Source organism: Molothrus ater, chromosome 5, assembly GCF_012460135.2.
Source record: "Molothrus ater isolate BHLD 08-10-18 breed brown headed cowbird chromosome 5, BPBGC_Mater_1.1, whole genome shotgun sequence".
NCBI lineage: Eukaryota > Metazoa > Chordata > Aves > Passeriformes > Icteridae > Molothrus > Molothrus ater.
The window spans coordinates 57359555-57379981 of NC_050482.2; the positions used below are offsets into that span (position 1 = coordinate 57359555).

The 20427-nt window shown below is 44.4% G+C and overlaps 1 protein-coding gene across 1 annotated transcript in view; it reads right to left on the reverse strand.

Annotated features, from left to right (window-relative positions):
• STK38L (serine/threonine kinase 38 like) overlaps positions 1–19682 on the reverse strand; it is a 45904-nt gene extending 26222 nt beyond the window's left edge. The window contains exon 1 of the mRNA XM_054514902.1: positions 19621–19682. The gene's annotated coding sequence lies outside the window, so the exon portion shown is untranslated. The remainder of the gene's footprint in view (positions 1–19620) is intronic.
• Positions 19683–20427: the final 745 nt, after the last annotated feature.

The following is a 20427-nucleotide window of genomic DNA, read 5'->3' on the forward strand; positions in this document are numbered from 1 at the left end:
CTTGTCTTTTAATCTGGCTCGCAGAAATTAATCTCAGAAATCATTCCAACACACCCGCAGTAATGATAAGGAAATATTTCCTAATATGGAATAAAAACTGAATATTGGAGTTGTGCTGCACTCCAGGATTTCCTGCTATTCAACACAGCTGAGCAGCAGAAGTCTCCCATGAACAGCGGCTGAGATTCAGCTCTCTGCTGCTTTCGACAAGCAGCGAGAGCAAATTCATTTCCCTGACAGGAAAAGGTACAGGCTGAAACTATGTATGGGTATACAAGAGTATACAGGGGAATATATGCATTAAAAACCCCTAGGGCTGCCTACACCTATGTAAGATCCATAAACTATGTTTATTTCCCTTGAGGGTTAATATTTTGTCCATTCAAGTAGCAAAGAAACTTTTGATCCAAACGTCATAACCTTGGATTTCACAAACAATGGGAGACTGGCCATGTGAAATTTAGAAAAGCAAATCTACTAATAAGGTCACTTCCATCTCAGCTCCACAGGCCTTCAGTCTTTGGTGATACAATTACATTCTTTAAGCTCTACTGTCAATAGCTCTGCCCCAAAGTGAGGAGCACATTTCGAGACATTCCGTACTTAAAACACTCCCTCAGCACTGAAGGACACACAATGACTTACCAACATCTCCCTGAGCTCAGCTCTTTCAAATAATTCATTTTATTCCCTTTTCTTCTTAAGACACTCCGGCCATTGGGGTTTAGCAGTACCCACTCAGGCTGCCTCACTGAGCATGAGTGTGTGTCTGTGGGCAGGACTGCCCCACCCACCCAACCTCACGGACAGAGGGGACACACAGGGGTTGTACTTCTGCTCCACCTGCAGGGATGGAGGGCCGGAGCCAGGACCAAGAAGGGAACAGAGGTGCTGGTGTCTCCACACACTGCTGTCATCCAAGGAGTGCTCCACGTGGGAGGTCAGCTCAGGACAACACTCTGGATGACTAAATGAAGCATGAGACGTGATGAGGGAACCAGACCTGCAGTCCCAAGCAGCCACTCCTTTACTTCCAGTGTTTACCACTGCATGCATTTTAATTTCCTGGGGACAAGAGAAATCAGTAGCTTGTTGGAAAGCCAACAGTGCTCTGCAATGAAATAACATTTCATAGCTTGCTTCAGCTCACTTCTATCTGTCCTTCCTCCTGGCTCTCCCCACATTTCACAATGCTGCAAATCCTTCTTTTCTCAAAAGTGTCTAAAAACAGGAAGCTTCTCTATTTACTGGAGTAATTGCATTCCTGTGCACTTAAGCATTCTCACAGCTTTTAGCAGGTTCTTGCATCCAGGCGTAATTGTTTTAAGACCCATTGAATAAACTGGCATAAAAAAGGCCATGCTAAATATCTTGCTGCAATGTTTTGGATCATGAAATAATTACAGAACAAGGTCAACAATCATAAATCTGCTTCCTCCTCAGTTATTGATTTTCTGGATAAAGTCCTACTCAGGTCCATGACCCACTCTAAAACATGTACAACTGCCCAAAGGTAACATTCAGTCACAGGGAGTTTCTCCACATCTTTTGTGACAAAGAGGCAAAAGTTGTGAGAAAAGCAATGAATAAGCAAAGAAGCTTCTAACACAGCACCAGTACAAGTTTCAAGGAAACTGTGTTACATTTTCAGATGTCATCCAAGAAGCTCTGCTCTTAGATTTTAGGTATTTTGTAATGCCCTTCTATTTCCTAAGGAGCCTAGGGAAGCAAGGCCTTTGGAATTTAGGAGGGACTCTGCACTGAAGAACACTGGAGAAGAAGACACCAAGTTTGCTTTTCTTTTACACTGATGTATGTTCAAATCCCTGACTCTTGCCAGGCTCTTTTTAGATCACACCAATCAAATTAAGTAATTACACATGATAAGTCTGTGCCAGCAAAGGAGCTGACTGCTAAATGAGATGCAGAACATCAGTGCCCAGCCATGGCCTGTGCAGTGCCTCCAGTCAGGGTTAATGAGCACAACAGATCCCTCTGGCCCTGTAAATGCAGGTAATGGCATGGCAACTGTCTGTTGTCAGTGTACACAATACTGAAGAACAGATGCTTGCCCATTCAAATCCCACTACAGCACTTCATTCCTTGAACTGGGATATTTGGAGCAGCAGACAGCTGTTGGCACACAAAGCAGACTAACTTGGTGAGGGCCCAGAGATAAAGAGATGTCTGTGGTTTCCTGATGTAAGAGAGGAGCACATGGTACCACCCTCCTGGTGCCTGAAGCTGGGAAGCAGATTTGGAACTGTGGGAATGTAGCTGAGCCATACTCTTACCACCAAATCACCAGCAACAGAGGTGAAGAATGAAGCTTTATCTCATAAAGGAATCCTAATCACAACACCTAATCCCTACAGTGATAATAAGGATCACTGAGAAGAGAAAGCTTTTCCACTGTGCCTTATCTCAGGCTGGTTTAGGGGAGAACAGTCAATGCAACTGTGGTCTCATATTTCAATATTTCTATCGCATTGAGAATGCATATATCACAAACACACAGCAAGTGGGTAGCTGCAATTTATCCCTCTGAAATGTAGAGGTTTAGGTAGAGAGGAAACAGCTCTTGCAGAGGCAGACTGCCTTGTGAAATCCCAGAGTCTTCCTGCAGCCTTTCCTTCACATCCCAACTGCTCATCTCCTCCAGGGCTGAAGGGCACCAGGAATGCTTTGTTATGACAGTCTGTATTTCCACATAGCTGCATATTCACCTCCTACATAACTGCATATTCACCCTTCTAGGAAGAGCAGAGGAAGGCAAAAAAGGAACTGCATGCAGGTGAAAGATGATGAGGTCTGTGATGGGTATTAGCTCCTGGTGAATAGTAATTCTCCAGCCTTGGCCTGGGAAAGTTCACTCAGAATGGGTGTTCTTTTCCTTTAAATCCACCTCAGATATTTGATTCTATTACCTGGTTTCCAAGTTAAAGGAAAAGAGAAGCAAACCACGGTGTGGATAAATGCTCTGGCTATATCCAGCTGCAAAGGAAGTAGGAGAAAAGGAACAGAAGAGATCTGCTTAAGTTTCTATAAGATATTAAGGCTGTATGTTAAAAATGCATGAAAGGGTAAATTTCCAGATTAAAAATAAATAAATAAAATTTAAAGAGCCAGTTTCCTAAGCTTTCAAGATGAAATAGATTATGGCAACAAAAGCAGAAAAATATGATAAATTCTCTAGGAGCAAACCTTTCCCACCAAGGAAGCCTTCAGAACAGAAAGCCTTGGATCATGTCCTGAGGGCTAAGCACTCTCTTGGCTGAGAAAAGGAGCAGGACCCATCAGTAGAAGAAGGACTCTTCATGGAACAGGGGTCACCTCAAGCAAAGGAGAAGAAACACTTGTGTTCCTACAGAATGGCTCTCGCTGCTCCTTTTCAAGGTGAAAGTCTCTACTGCCCCTGTAAGGTGACCAAGTGTCATTGAGCCTCCATTTCTTTATCTGTCAAGTGCAGATAAATACAAGTGGAGCTACCTGCAGGAAATCTGAACGGAAATACTGGTTTTGTACAAACAATGGGTCAAGATGGAGACTGGTGGAGTGGCAAATAAAGGCTACTTTCAGGCAGTGATCTGAATTGTTTGACAAATTGCATACAAGCAGCTATTTCCCATAAATAGTAACCAGAGAAAAACCCAAATATGCCGTAGGAAGAATGAGATCATTTCCACTTTTGAAATATTATTTAACATTAACATTTCCTTATGGGCATGGGCCCTATGCTCAAGGCCTTTACACAGAAAGGACAGGCATTGCTGCCAAGTGCTGCTTCAAGGACTTGTCAGTGCAGGTCTACAATTGGTTCTTAGAAAGACAAGAAAATTCTCAGCAGCCAGGGCTACAACAAAGTCCCTTCCTCTCCACTGGGCTGATCCCTCAAGTCCCAGCCACACATTCCGACAGTTTTCCTAATAATGCAGCCACAGTCCAGTTAGGGCACCTCAGCAGCCAGACAGAATTAAGCTAACAACCAGCCAATGCTCTTGTGAAAAGGAGACCACTCTTCCATAAGATCAGCAAATTGGTTTGTCCCATCCTCCAACTCCACAAATTCAGTGAAAGAGGAGCAATTAAATAGGGACAGGCACAGAGGACAAGGGGGAGAACAGCACTGTCCCTTTTGTAGGCAGCCAGACTTGGACTACATCCCAGTAAAGTTTGGATACACTTGTGGCAGTGGGAGTACAGGGCTGTCCCTTGGGACAGAGGCCATTTATGTCACATTGGGTGCAACAGAAAGCCCAGAGCCCCACAGTGACAACTGTTATACAAACAATGACTCTCACCAATGAGTCACACCCCTCTTGCCCCCACTTTGGCTGGCTCCCTTTGGAAATGGGCTGGTGAAGAGGAGAGCTGTGCAAAGCTCTCAAAACACAGCCTGTAATTACTTTCTGACATTCCCTTCTCTTCAGGCTGCAACAGTACAGAATACAATCCATTTGATTCTGATGGGAGTGGTCAAGGTGAGGCTAATCATGATGAACAGCTGAGTACCCATCCATGTGCTGCACTCCCCATGGATTACCCCAGTCACATTTACAACGTCCAGGAAGGATTTGTACCATGTGCTGCTCCCCTTTGCCTTGTGAGCTCTCCCAAGCTCTCCTGAGGCACTGCTTGCTTCCAGCACGCTCAGCAAAGCCCAGCATGGACAGCAAGCTCCAACAGCAATGCTGAGCTGCAGCAGAAGCCCACCCTGCAGCACACACAGACACAACCTGTACTTGAATCTGAATAGTTCTATGGCCACTCAAACACTTAACTCAATGCCCAGTACCTGATCTATGGGAACACATCAGGAACATCCACTTAAAGGCCCATCCTAATTTCTCACTCAGTCCTTAATGCATCTCCTCTCAGTCTATTCAACCACTCTCCCAGAAGAGTTGCCTGCTCAGGTATCCCTAACAAAGACTCTAATGGTGACTTGAAGTGCACAAATCCTGCAGAATAAAACTACTTTAAGTCTCTGTCATTTGCCAGTGATGCAAGCATTGAAGTAGTGAATATCTGGAGTTTTCTGTGCAGATGATGTATGCACAGAGGAAGGATGCTCTTGTGGCTACAGCACAAGAAACTGCATTAAGTAACAGATGATCTGGATTCCATTTTATTTCCTATGTGCAAAAACAAACCATACAGAAAGAAAAACAAAACATGTACTTAGGGTGTGCCTCAGTCACCCCACAAGAAAGCAAACATCATTCCTGTACCCAGCAGGTCATGTTAGGAGGCTTAAGGAGTTCACAGGCACAAAAGACTGGGGTCTAAAGTATTAAGAAGTTATTAATTCATTCTGAAAATTCATTATTTCACTTAAAACATATGACACATGTGGGCCCTCCTTTTTAAGTGCACTTGTGTGAGCTGCCCATTTGAGGGCTGCAGCCAAGCATGAGTATGTATATTGTGGGTTTGGAAGGGCGTGTGGCAAGATAAGCACCTGAGACAGATTGCACTGTTCCAAAGATAGGGCTGAAATCCCACCATGAATTCAGAAACAGGGGAAAAATATATGGGAATGAGCAACAGGAAGGACACTGAATATCAATGCTCTGCAAGAGGCCAAATTTGGTGATAGCATTTCCAAGCTGAGCTCCAGCAGCCTTGGAGAAATGCTGCTCTTGTGAGTCCAGCTGAGAGCATTCCTCCAATGACTCTCCAGTCAATGTTTACATATTCTGTTGCTCACATGCAAATAACATTAATCAGCTGCTTTTAAAGCACTGATAAGTAGGCAACCTTTAGAGAGTTTTACAGTTTCCCAGTAAAGCCACACGCAGTATCAGGGATGTGGTTTGTCACACTGATATAGCACAGCGTAAGAGAGAACATGTCCCAGTTTCACAAATCACAAGGAAGCAGCCACTCTGCACTATTCTCTTCTCTTCTGAAAATGTAAGGAGCACCAAAAACAAAGAAAAAGTAGTCCAATAAAGTAGTATTAGCACAGAATTAAAAACATTTACATCTGTGATTCCTCAGATGATTAATTATTGCTGCAATTGAGCCTTAAAATATATTTTAACTTGCACTCATTTACAAAATGAAAAGCAAGTGAAAGCCCTTATTTTAGAACTACCCCTGGCAGTCAGAAAAGGTCTGGGAGAAACTAGCACTTTTTACTCCACAGATTATGCTCCATTGATACTGAGCCCTACCTCCCTAGCCTCGATCCATAATAAAAAATTCATTACTCTCCCCAGATCTAAGATGGTAACTCAGGGTTGGAAGCATGATCTGGAGGCTAGTCCACCTTTTTTTTTTTTTATCCCCTTGAGCAAAATTTGGCAAAATAAATTATGGAAATTTCAGCAAATCCTGAAAGCACAGGGAAGCTGCTCTGCTGGCAGCCTCCAGGAGGGAAGGTGTGCCCTCCCTCTTCCCAGCATGCTCAAAGCTGCAAAGGTCTCTTGGGGCTGCCAGCAAGCCTCAAGCTGCTTTCCTCTCCCCTGGGTTATCCCTCGTGTTAATAATGCCAGAAAGGATCTCCATCTTGCAATGAACTGGAGCTGCAGGCTTTATTCTGCTTCCCATGCCATGTACCTTCCACCCAGGCTTCAAGCAAATTATGTTTTGCCCCTTGAAAATATTTTCCAACCAGATCTGGAGGTACTTTGCAAAACTGAAACATAAAACACATGATCTTGATAATGCAAGCTGGCAACTGTATCACCTGGATTGAGAAGGAAATGAAGTAAACCCAGCCTTCAGTCCTGGCAGGATTTTGAAGGTGAACAAGCAAGGGAAGATCCCTGACTTGTAACAAGTATCTGCAGCAGCCTGTAGGGAACAGACCCCTTCCATTTAGTAGCAGAAATTTATCCAAGAAAGCAGAGAATCCTAGAGCCATCATGGTTGGAAAAGACCTGCAAGATCAAGTCCAGTCCTTGACCAAACACTGCCACATCAACTCAACCACAGCATAAAGTGCCAACTAAAATAATTTCTTGAACACTTCCAGGGATGGTGAGCCACACATGCTGACACAGCACTTGCCACATACAGTTCTCAAAAAATGCAGACAATTTCAGTCTGATTTCAGAAATGCAAAAAGCAAGGCATAACAAAATTAATCAGAGCCACCAAAAAATAAATTAAATCAAAAGTTAACTATGCAGCACAGGTGTCTGAGGCACAAAGAGTAACTTGCAGAAGCTGCCAAAAACCTGAAGGAAGAGCTGAGACACAGAATGAGTGCATTAGTCCTGAATCTCACCTTGAGTTTAGTATTACAGTCAGATCAGGTCAGCGCTGGGCAAAGACACGCTGCTCCTCTGGCAAGGCTTCACACAGATACACGTTTGAAAAATAAAGTGTGTGCACTTCAGGAACATAAAAATGCTTTATGGAATCCTATTTTTAACACTAAATGCCACAATGAACTATGGGAAAATCTAGAATTACAGCAGGAAACAGAAGAAAAAGTTCAGTTGACCTGAGCCCGGGGATTTTTCAGAGGTGCTACTGCAGAGGATCACAGGAGCCCTGGGGCTCTCAGCTGCTGTTGAGGGAGCACATTCTTCACGCTCTTATGGAGAAAAACAAACAGATCCTGACCACTCTGCTGGCAAAACAAAAGGAGGCTGGGAATTCACAAGTTCTTGCTTGCACCTGCAGGGATATTTAACAAAAGGGAACCCACTAGATCCTGTTATTGTTGACATTTCACCTGCTCCAGGGAGCTACTCAGAAGTCACACAGCAGTATCAGGGTGTGATACTCCAGGCAGCACAACTGCAAGTCCACCCAGGCCTTCCCTGCACCCATTTTTTCCAACTGTAGTCACCCTTGCAGGAGGCAGAAGCAAACATCTCCTCCCAGTGCTTCTCCAAGTCCAGTGAGCACCCAGGATGGTTAAGATGTCCAACTTTTAAACACCCAAGGTCAAGTAGATGAATCCTGCCTGGCATCTGACACAATGCCAACTCTCATTGTGCTGAGAATATCTGGAATGAGTCTTTGGATTTTGCAGTTGGCTTCTCCTCATAATCTCCAAAGCCATGCCTGTTGGCCATGCCTGCAACTGCCTTCTCAAGCACCTTTAGAGATTCATCCTCAGTAAACAGTCCTACAGCAAACAGATTTCACTTTCAGTTAAATTATGCTCCAAAAGCCCAGTGAAGCAAACAAAATAGGTGGCTTCCCTCATTCCCATCCGCACCACAGGACACTGGACCCTCCGGCAGAAGAGGGCCAGGCAAGTCTGTAATGTGGATAGGCACAGCTCCCACCAAATTTAAGACACATTGAATCCAACTGTGGCTTGAGCATCTTGTCATTTTTACAGCCTTTAACTCTGGGCACCTCACAGATGGTAAAAATATTCTTCACATAAAGAAAGAAGATGAAGATCTGAGGCTCTATATATAGTGTTTGCTAAAAATACCTCTTTGGAGACATCCCTTGCCAAATAGGTGCCAAAACTTCAAAGGCTGAATTATCATGTTGAAATATTTGAAATGCAAGTTGTTATGATTCTTGTGAGGCATGGCGGGCAGGCAGAGATGGCATCTTTCAGCTCCAAGACCTGGTCCAGGCAGTAACTGGAAACAGCTCTTTGGTGGCTTACGTGAAATGAGTCAAAGGATCTCAGTCCAGCTCTCAGCAAATTAGGAACCACATTACAAAAGCATCTGTAAGAGTCACTTCCTTTGTTGATACCAATCTGAAGGCCAAGGACTGAATAAGGTAGGGAAAAAGGATTGTTCTCCCTCAAAATAGCACTCTCCTTCAAAACACAAATTGCTTTTACCAGCATCTTCTGTGGAAGCCTCCCAGTGCATTTTTGCTAAATATGAACTAATCTAAGTATTCCTTTAAGTAATACCTAAAATCCAACACTTTACCAGTAGTACCAACTGGCTTCCAACATGCTAGAACCATGCAAAAGGAGAGCAGGAATATTCCCATCCCACATTCTAACTGTATTTCTTTCTGGAGCCAACAGAAATTTCAGAGCTCGCAAGCATTTTTCTTTAAGAAAATTTAGCACAGAAGCAGAGGTTCCCCTTGAACCAACCACCTCATTTCAAAGAAATCAATCATTAGTTGCATTAGCCTTGTATCTTGCCAGTAAAAGGGCATGAAGCAAGGGAGCCAAATTTAGAAAACTAAGTAACAATATTTTAGACTCTGCTTTAAGAAAACAAAGTAATTTTAGCTGGATGTGTCACAATTCAGAGCAATAGCTTTGAAAGCATCACTCGATTCCATTAATTAACTGGAACTTTTTGGGATGGCACAAGGTAACTGAATCTAATCACACAATATTAGGGGATTGGTGCTGCTCAGTAAATTCAGAGATGCTAAGTTGAGCAAAAAAGAATGTGTTTCATTCAGAGATGAAAGCCTTCTGAATTTTGGTGCTTTGTAAACAGCTGCTAAACTGATTGAACAATGCCTGTGAAGAACACAAGGTCAAATGTGGTCAGTACCTCAAAGAGCACCACATTTCAATATTGAAAAAGCACTCGTGAAAAGCATCTCAGCACACCCATATCTGCCTAGCACTTAAATAACGTCCCAAGTATCCACAACAGAGGCAGGATTATTCTTTGTCAGTCCCCTCTCCCTCAAAGCTGATGAGAATTATATCACCAAATTCAATATGGGAACAGATTTATCAAAAAAAGAGGCTTCTTGGTTAGAATTAGCATTGACTGAGGTACCAAAGGAAATCAAGAATTACAAGAAATTCTTAGCTGTTTCTTTTATTCACACATTAGTCAAAGCCATTAATCTGGAAAGCCATTGGAATGCATTCAGTAAAGCTTCCTTAGCAAAATTTTATTTCATTTAAGTCAGGGTCAAGCATAAACTACCTTCCTGATCGACCCAAGGAAGGGAAAGCAAAGGCAGGTGCTTGCTGCAGCACAGGACAAAAAGCTCCTGTTTCCCTGCCTTGATGTACATAAATACTGGCAGCCCACTCGTGTCAGTGACTTCATCTTGTAAAACAGGTGCTTTGCTGACAAGATCATCCCCACCCCTGAAGGAAGGAAGCTGCACCCAAAGCACCAATTCAGATGTTCCAGACAGGAGTCTGGCCTTCCATCCAAGACAAATATGGAGCTGGAGCTGCAACGCTCCTGCTTGGGGTTTCCCAGTTTGCAGTATCTGAGGACGATTTATGTTAGGATTCAAGGAGAAGGGGGGTGGGTGGTCCTTAATTAACCAGCCTTTGTGGCAAAACCCAGCCTTGCCTCGGTGTGCAAGTGAGGGAGGGAAAGCACTAGGATTCCACACTGACTTGAGAAAATCTCATCCTGCAACTGCATTCTCCAGCTGCACACAGGCAGATGCAGATTCACTCTCCCTAATGTCCTAAGTAAGGATAGAGAAGCTTTTGTCTTCTCAGTCTGTACATCTTTAAAGATGACACAACTGATGAGGAGCACTTCAGGAAAAGAACCAAGAAAATACATTTATGCTCTGGTTCTCAGACTGAGAAAATTACAAGCATAGAGAAATAAGAAAGACAGTGTCAGGACTCATTTCAAAAATTAGCTTCTACAAGATAAAAATACAAATAACACTAACAGCTTCAGTTTCTTGGATTTTTTTTCTTAAAGCAAAACTCTCATTATAATTCTTCTCTTGCAGCCCTTGCTCCCCAAGCAGCACAAGCTCATTCTGTGCCTGGGGGTCAACACCTGAAACTGGGCTGAACCATAAACAAAACTGAAATTTGCTTTCAAAATATTGCTGCTTGTTTAACAAAAAAGGCAGAGAGAAAATTAGCTAAAACTACTTATCTTTATTACAGTACAACAATTTCCCCCCCTCAATTATTTCATAATTACTTCCTTTTTCTTTTGTGACTTTCCACTATGATTTCAATCCTTTCAAATGCAGTGATCCAAAGTACACATTAAAAAAATATGTGTATCCATTGGTCGTTCCCCCAGTGTTCCTTTTGACTGTAAAGATTATTTTACAGAGCAGAACATTATTTTGCTTATTTGAACATAAAAAGGGCAAGCATATTTCTTCTTTGTACCCTCACAAAGGCCAGAGTTTTGTATCTTACTGAGGACCAAAGGTGAAGGCAGCAGTATTTCTGGCAGGCTCCAAGGAACCTCTTTGCAGCAGAGGTGCTCAGCAAAGTTATTCTGTCAGCAGCCAGGCTGCAGCAGAAGCTATGAGCAGCAGCTCCAGTCAGTGCTGTAGGTCAGCGTGTATTCAGACAGGAGAAATTCTCTCTTCCCTGGTTTTGGTGATACAATGTTCACCTCTTTCTCCTGAACTCTGAAAGGGATTTGTTCTTGCTTTTTTCATGTGCCACTACAAAAGTGGCTTACGTGTCTGAGAGCAAAAGCAGTCAGTTCATGTGAATCAGGTGCCCTCTGGGATTAAATGGGGCTTAAAGGTATCCAAGTGTGAGCCTAAGACTCTGGAGTTATGAATGAGCCCAGCTGCCAGAGACAATGCTTACAATGCTTCCAGCCTGACCTGGGAGCAGGGAGCAGGGCAGGTTGTACTCAGATGCCTCCTGAAAAAACAAGTGGAAAGTTCCTTTAGGTCACTCTACAGCAGCAATAGCACCACCAATCCCCATGGAAGGAATTTGGATTAGAGCTGAAATACATTAACTGAAATAGCCACATACTGGTCAAGCCCACTGACACAGCCATGGCCTGAAATTCTCTGCACTGATCATATCAGAATGGCATTCATTTCACACTCCTCATCGTGATAAAGCCCAGAGCAAGGCTGGGAAGACAAGAGCACACATCATCATTCCTGTCACAAGAAACTTTCATACAAGTTCACTTGCATCTAAATTACATGCCAGGTACAACCAACCCCTTGGAAGGGCCAGAATTTACCTGCTCAAACTGATTAGCTGGTAAACACATTCTAATCCTCACCTGGACACCTCTGTATGTGACTAGCACACCAGCACAGCTGGAATCCAAGGACTCATCCCACAGATTTGTTCTCCTGTAGCACTACCATACTGCTTGGCCTCAAATATTGGAGACAGCCTGGCACATGGGGCTCACAGTGACTTCAGTGTGTTCCTTCCTCTTGAAGGAATGGGTGAATGTTGCCTGTAAACACTGTTAATTACTGAGAACTAGAGCAGTCAAGAACTGGCACAATATAAGAAAGGTAAAAAATTTCCCAATTTCTTTGAAGATTTGCCAGCAAAGCTTGACAATTTAAAGCATTCCACTTTGTTCTTTTCCCTTTATCACAGGCTCAGGAAAAAAAAAAAAAGACAAGAAGAAAAGAGAAGAAAAAGATTTAACAGGCAGAAGAATTCCCTTCTGTATTCTCTTCATCTCCCAAACAACTGGTATTGTTTCTCCAGAATCTCCTTCTCAAAAATCTTCCTGCAATTCAATCTCCTATCTGAAACTATTTCTGAAGATGCTCGTTCCTACCACCACAGCTCATCATAACTTACTGATTTCCAACCCGTGGTGCAGAGGCCTGGGAGGTGGATAATGGGCTGAGAATGTGCTGAGCCTTGACAGCAGTCTGGGGTTCACTGGGCTTGGGAACCACAGCCTCAGCCTCTGTTGCTTATTGGCATTTTGTCCAACTTCAACTTCACTTGGATTTCACAAAGAATAAGCAACTTACACGGGATTATTCCAGGTGTTCTTAACATAATTCTTGCAGGTTTTTTTTGTTGGGTTTTTTGGGTTTTTTTTGTCTGTTTGGTTTTGTTTTGGTTTTTTTTTTTTTTTTAAGAAGAAAAAAAATACCCCACAGGAAAGTTTCTAATTGCTGCTTAGGCAATTGTGCAGTGAGGTCACCATATCCAGACTACAAGTGGGCTAAGATGCTCAAGTGGTGAAGACTTTATATGATCTCTCCTTCTCTGTTAAATTAAACACAGAGCAGGAGTGTCCATACAATAAGTAACCATAAGAGGAACCATCTAACACACTTCAACATAAAGTGGTCATTTATATTCTTTGTTCACAGGAGATTTGAGAGATGAATTCATGAAGAATTCCTGTTTTAATAAACCTCAATTCTCTGCCCTCAGTCACTACTTCCTAAGACTACCTATGGCTGCGAAGATTGGGGAAGGACTAGATACTGTGCTTACAATATCACTAGGGTTGGTTACTTACTAGATACTGTGCTTACAATATCACTAGGGTTGGTTTGTTTCTCTCCTCTCCTCCCCAATAAACCTGAATATTAATATTTCCTTTCCTACAGCATTCATGGAAATGTAGATACATGCTATAACTAATTTCATGAAGTGAAGGCAATAAATTAAACTATCAGCAGACAGATCAGTTTAGCAAGAGAAATTTTCCTTAGGCACAATAAAACTTCTGATTTACACAAGTGAAATATGGCAAGTCAGTCAAAGAACAGCCACACACCTGTTCAACCAGAGCTCTTTATCACTTTAGTGGAACCAACCAAGCACAAACAAAACCAATAAAAACCAGTGACAAAGATGCAAGTTAATGACACCAGAAATTACACAATTCCTTTCTTTCAGCTTATCTAGAAAGTTGGAATTTGCTGTGATGCACTTGACTGCCTTCCAAGACACGCAACTACAGGATGTGCACCACAAGGCAGCCTTACTTGAGAGAATCTCAGACTGGCTGGGTTGGAAGGGACCTTAAAGAACATCCAATTCCAGCCCCCTGCCATCGACAGGAACACCTGCCACTATCCCAGCTTGCTCAGAGCCCCATCCAACCTGGAACATTGCCAAGCATGGGGCAGGCACAGCTTCTCTGAGCAACCTGCGCCAGGGCCTCACCACCCTCACAGGGACAATCTAATCACAGGGACATATCCAATCTAAACCTCCCCTCTGTCACTTTGGAGCCATTGCCCCTTGTCACTCCAGGCCCTCTTTCCATCCTTCCTGTGGGTTCCCTTCAGGCACTGCAAGGCCATAATGAGGTCACCCCAAAAACTTCTCTTCCCCAGGCTGACCAATCCCAGCTCTCCCAGCCTTTTAAACTGCCTTGCTGAGTCTCACCAAGAGTATTTGCTACACCAGTGTCTGATAAGCCACAGCCATTACCCCACTGCATGGGAATGTGCTTTAACAGCTGCCTGTTACCTGTCTGTACCAGCCATGGCTCTCACTGCTGAATGACTGCGTCCCACATCCCACAGAGAACCTTGTATGCATGTAAAATTCCCTTATAGTTCCAGATTTTACAGCTTGTTAAATTACACTTTTAATTACTGTTAAACAGCCTTCATTCTACATATCCAGTTGCTACTGTTTGAAGAAACAGGTACTCCCACTAAATCCTTACCTTGTGATTAAATTTGTTCTCCTTTCCTGCTCTGCGAATGCCACAGAGCACAGAACAGAGCAATCTTCAACTTCAGCTGTTGTAAGAAACAACAGCTGTCTTTAAACAATGCAGTGCAATGTTTTTGTCTGGGGAGCTACTAATGTAAGCTTTCCTCTTCATACAGGACTCAGCAGGCTAAAAATTAGTGACATTTTAAGTGGAACAATTCTTTCATCATCAGGCTGATATTTGGCTGCCATTCTGGTTACCTCCCTTATAAGGCACCAGCAAGAGGGAAGGGCAGGGAACACATTATGCAACTGCTCATTGTAAAAAGTAATTAAAACAAATTTTAAGAAATGTCTGTAATAAACACTTTTCCAATATACAAAAGGAGCCTGATGCCATTGGTCTAAGGTCTGCCATTTCTTCTGGGCTAATCTGGGAAAAGGAGATTTCTCCTGAAAGGAAAGGTTTTCCTCAGTTTTTATGGGAAATAGTGGAAGCCTGTGAACCAGCCCTGCCTTCTGAGTCTGGTTCAAATCTAGCTCATCAGCCAAAGAGGCAGCTCTGCCCTGGGTAATGAAGGGGCAACACTGGGATCCCTGCATCCTGTTCCCTCCTCTGTGTGCAGATGTGATCCATGGAAATCTAAGACATCTAATCCCAAGTAAAGGGTTCTGTGGTGAGGCCATCCACATCTTGGCTGGTTTGTACACAACAGCCCTCCTGCAGACAAGGAAATATCCTTTGGAATTTACCTATCAGTTCAGATGTAAGCAGGTTTTTACCAGTAAAGTCATAAAAAACCACTGAGACTTTTTACCCACAGAACAGACTCAAGACTCTCCAGAGTGGCAGTGATCTGGCAGGAAGAGGCCCCAGCTGTCTTTTGGGGGGTTCTCAGTGATCCTGGAGGAAGTTCATGGCACAGCACAAGCATGCCAAGAAGCTGTCTCCCTCTCTGTTGCAACAGAGACATGGAGCCTGTACCACCAGCAGAGCCCCCTAAGCACACACAGATCCCCACTTGTGACAAGCTGCTCCTGCCAAGCCCCTTTGCTTTGCTGTTTCTGCCTTCAGCAGCCATTCAGGTAGTCAGGTGTCCTACTGAAGCGACGACTTTCATTCCTTCCTCATCCCTTGGCTATGGGAATGGAAGTTCTGTACACTCCTGTGTACAAAGCTGAGTGCTTTTGCCACTCCTATGCTTTGGTGTGACCCAATATCTTCATTTTAACTGCAACCAACTGATGCACAACCGTGTTTCTCATAAGCATTATTCTACTACAGTGGCTCATCAAAAGGGCCTTCAACCAAGTACAGCTTTCTGGGAAGGCCAGGTTTTCCAAGGGTTTGTCTGGGGATGGTCAGCTGTGTTTTGTTTTCCTACCAGGAGATTTAATTGCTAAAATACCTTGGCACATTTTATAAATGCAGTACTTAATGTGACATTACACACAGTGCTCTCAGAATTGTAAACAGCTCTCTTTATTACACAGAGTAGAAAAAGGTTTCACAACCTTTCATCTGGTCAAAGACAAGAAAAATGTTTTTTGTTTCCCCTTCTGTGGAAGGAAATTTAACACACTCCAATATGCCAAGGTCTTTGCTAAGACTGGAGCTCCTCTACAGCATGTCAGTGATCACAGGCTCAAACTCTGGAACATAAGAGACATAGCTAATATAAGTTGCAGTACAGTAAACACTCTTCCTCTCCCATACAGGTTTGAGTTATCCCTCCCTCCCATAAATTCTGTCACCTTTGATAAACTTTATTTGTTTGCACAACCTGCACACACCAAACTATTACTTCATCATGGCTGCTCCCTGTTACTAAAAGGTGAAGAGTTGATTCCCTTTTTACTACTTCAGGACATTCTCACTCTTCTGAAATCCCATAAACCCAGGCTACCATTTTAATCAACCACTGCTCTTTTTACTAGTAAAAACATAAAGACAACTGTTCCTTAGACAATAAAAATCCCATAGAAACAGTCTTCCAAATTCTAGGTCTCTTTTCTTCACATTCTGACCACTTGTAACTCTCATGAAACCACAGGTCAGCTAACAAATTTGTAAGTCTGTAGGTATAAATATTAAAGACACACAACACAAACTAAGTTTCAGGTCTACAGTGCATACCAGCATACAAAATCCAACACCTAAATTACCAAGAAATCAGAAAATCAGCTACTTGAAGCATAAAAGTTTATATTCTTTCCTGATCCACCATTTTCCTTTGCTTTTTTAATCTGTAACAGGTATTTAATTATATATCAATGCATGCCTTACAAGATTACCTGATTTCACAAGTAAGGCAGTGTTAACTACAACAACTGCCCACTCCAATGCTTCCCATACTACTAATGCTTCAAATTATTTATGTCAAGGAAACTGAGTTTTTCTTGATCATTTATTTCTTCCCCTACTTCTTCTTTTGTTTTATATTGTTAAGAGGAAAATGTTCTATTACTTCCCCATGCAAATACTGGAGCAGTGGGACTGCTGAAGTTATTCTGTAGTTTTAAACTACAGATTTGCAGGATCTTCTGTACCAATCAAATTATAAAGTCTGCTCTGCCGCATTTGACAACTCATTTCTGAGTCTTCAAGACAAGACCCTGCCACCTTAAATACAGTTCACTATTTAAATTCATAACACGAAATAAATAACTCTTCCCTGAGTTCCTACCCCACAATATTAAATTGGCTTACCCCAGTATAAGAATTTTTTGCACAACAAAAGCTGTTATTTAATCACCAGACTTGGAAAAATTCTGCACCAACCCATCTCAAAAATTAGACTCCAGTTATTTATCAAACCCATATTTTCAAGGCACAGCAATGCAATTACCACCAGTGGCAGGTCTGCTCTAAGTGCAGCTATATGTTAAAACGAGCAACAAGAGAAGATTAAATGATTTTGTGGACAATTGTATGTTTGATTTATGTCAACTGCCATTACCCTAAGACACAAAGCCTCTTTCTGGGAGACTAAAAGCAAACCATTTACCATATAATATCAGCTTAGCAGGCTTTGTGCTGATGAATACTGCATTCAGAGAAGCAATTCTTTCATTGCAATTTCCATGTCTACCCTGCACCTCCTGGAATACAAATATCAAAGTTTATCAACTGGCTTCACATTTTAACTAACGCTCAGCTTAAACTTGGTGGGGAGAACAACATTTTTATTGGAATAAACATGGACTGAGCAAAAGCTGAATCTGTAGGGAGGAGATAAGCTTTGAAAGCAAGACAAACTCACTGCCTAGACAGATGCAGAGAACATAGACAGTGACTAAGCTCCTTGTGGTCACCACAGGATTCAAGAGCCATCCCAAACTACAGCAGTAACCTAAATGATTAAAAAACTCCCACCCACCATTCAAAGTTTGGGGACAAAAAGACAGATGAACCAAGGGGGGCTACAGAGAACTCCTGAGAAAGAACAGGTGAGCACATCTTAGCCACACGCACTGAACTCCAGTGTGACATCCCATATTGCTCCAAGCCAGGAGAGCCTCACCAGGGACTTCACTGCGGATCAGACCACCCGAGGTCAGCTCACACAAGCAGGTCCACAACAGATCATCTGATAGAAACCCAAAATTTCTGTTCTCCTGGGAACGTTCCCTCACCAAGACCATAGGCCTGGTCCAAGTCCACTGCAAGTTAATGACGGGGTATGCATTTGCTGTTTGTTTTTTTTAAGACAGACTAACTTTCTGAAGAAAAGCATGATACCTGTCCTCCGTAAATATTTGCCTCTGAATACTGCTTAGCTAGTGGCTTGGGATTTGTTTTCCCCTGAAATGTTTGAGAAATAAGTGTTTAGAATTTTTTAAGCTCTGTTAAGCAAAAATATTTAAATCGAACATATAGTATGCCATGTACATTATGAAAAACAAATGAGTCCACAGAGCTATGCAAATTTGACTTTTCCTATCCAAGACATTTCTTAACAAAGCCAGGAAAACATATCTACATATGGCACAGAAGGTAAAACTGCAGCAATTCTACTGGATACAGTAACAGATTCCTCAAATGCAATGAGGGTGCCCACTGGTCATCACTTCTCAGGTCAGTAGCCTGTGGGCTCCTATTTCTTATCACTCTTCAGAGTAAAATTAAAAGCTGATATTCTTTCATTCCTGAAGGATAAGGAATGAAAACAATTTTTCAGATTCCTGTGTATATTCAGGCATCTTTTATGGAGCAGGCACAACTCTAGCGAGATTTATTAGCATCATAAAGACCCATAAACAAGATCCCTCTGTTTTAAGTGACTTTTAAAAACTGTAATCAAAACACTGAATCAGTACACCTGACAAACCCCAACATCTACAGTCAACAAAAACCCCATTGCTCACCAGTAAAAACAGAAGGTAAAAGCAAAACCAATACATCCCACCAAATATCTTACAGGAAACTTCTCTTAAAAAAAAAACAACACCAAACAAAAACGAAACGTCGGCATTGCTTTTGATTCAGAGGCTACAACAAGGCTCACTTATTCCCAGTGTGGATTTTGCAAGAGGAAGCCAGGTACATCAGCGAGGCACGCGTCTGAGCTCTGCTATTCTAACTAACCCAAGGCGTTCCAGATCAAGTAAAACCAAACAACAACTGCGCGACCTCACTAAGTCCCTAGCATTTAACTTTTACCTGAGTCAATGGGAATTGTCTGGAGACACAGCGTACGAGCCGGGGAGAGCCAAACCACGGGGCCTCAACCCCAACTCCTCCGGCTCTGCACAAGGTTTGGGATTTGCTCCTCCCGCGAGTGGAAACTTGTGAAGGTTGTTTGCTTTTCTAAGCGCATTACGGAGATAATTTCGGCCCTTTATTTATTTATTTATTTCTAAAGAGGGCAGGACACCCTTAAGCCCAGAACCACGTTCTGTAGCACGAGTACAGCCCAGCCCTGACCGTGCCGGCGAGGTCTCCGCACAGCCCCGGCCCTGCTCCCCGCGCCGGGATCACCTCGGTCCCCGCACCGACACCGCCGGGGGCACCTCAGCCTCCCGGCCAGTGGCAGGGGGACAAGCCACCCCGGGGGCTGCAGGCAGAGACACCCCGGGGGCTGCAGGCAGAGCCACCCGAGGGGCAGGCGGGCGAACTGCCCCGCAGCCCAGAGCCACCCCCGATCGTCCCCGCAGCCGAGGCTGAGGCTGCGCTCTCTCAGCCTCCACGGCGATGGCTGCTCCTGCTGCCTCACGGTGCGGGGGGAGGAAAGAGAGGAGACAGGGGGAGATTCCCAGTCTCCAGCAGCAGCGTGCCGGGGCTGTTTCCGCGGGCAGCGCCGGGGCAGAGGGTGCCTGGCTCCCCTCGGGACCCCGCTCGCCTCAGGACTCACCTCCCGCCCGGTCCGAGCGCGGCGCCGCCCCCGCGCTAATGGCAGCAGGCGGGCCCGCGGCGGGGGCCGATGTTTACCCGCCGGCTCTCGCGAGAGCCGCGCGCCGCCGAGCCCCGCTCCGCCATTGGCCGCGCCCGCCGGTGCGCGCCGCCCGCCCCGCCCGTGCCCGGCCGCCCCGCCCAGCGGCGGCGGCGCCCCGGGACAGGGACCGGGCGGGGAGGGAGCGGAGCGGGGCTGCCGCGGCTGCTGCCCTGCTCCAGCAGGGCCATCCCTGAGCGCACGGCACAGGATTGGGTCCAGACGGTTCTGGAATATTCCCAGCGAGGGAGATTCGCCATCCTCTCCGGACTCGGTCGCTGCCCAGGACAGAAGTTCTGCCTCCTGTCCAGGTGGAACCTCCTGGGCTCAGTCCCTGCCTGTTCCTCTGGTGCCATTGCTGGGCCCCTGGAGCAGAGCCTGGGCCCTGCTCGGAGCCCTCCCTGCAGGCAGGGACACCCAGGGCTGAGGGCCCCTCTCAGCTGGGGCTCCTCTCCAGGCTGGACAGCCCCAGCTCCCTCAGCCTTTCCCTGCCAGAGATGCTCCAGGCCCTAAATCATCTCTGTAGCCTCCACTGGCCCCAGTCCAGGAGCTTCCTGTCCCTCCTGTGCTGAGAAGCCCAGGACTGGACACAGCACTGCAGATGTGCCTCCCAGGGCTGGGCAGAAGGGCAGGATGATCTCCCTCTACCTGCAATCCATGCTTTTCCCAATGCACCCCACGATGCTGTCCCTGCAGCCCGGCATAAACCTTGGCACTCAGCAAGCTCTG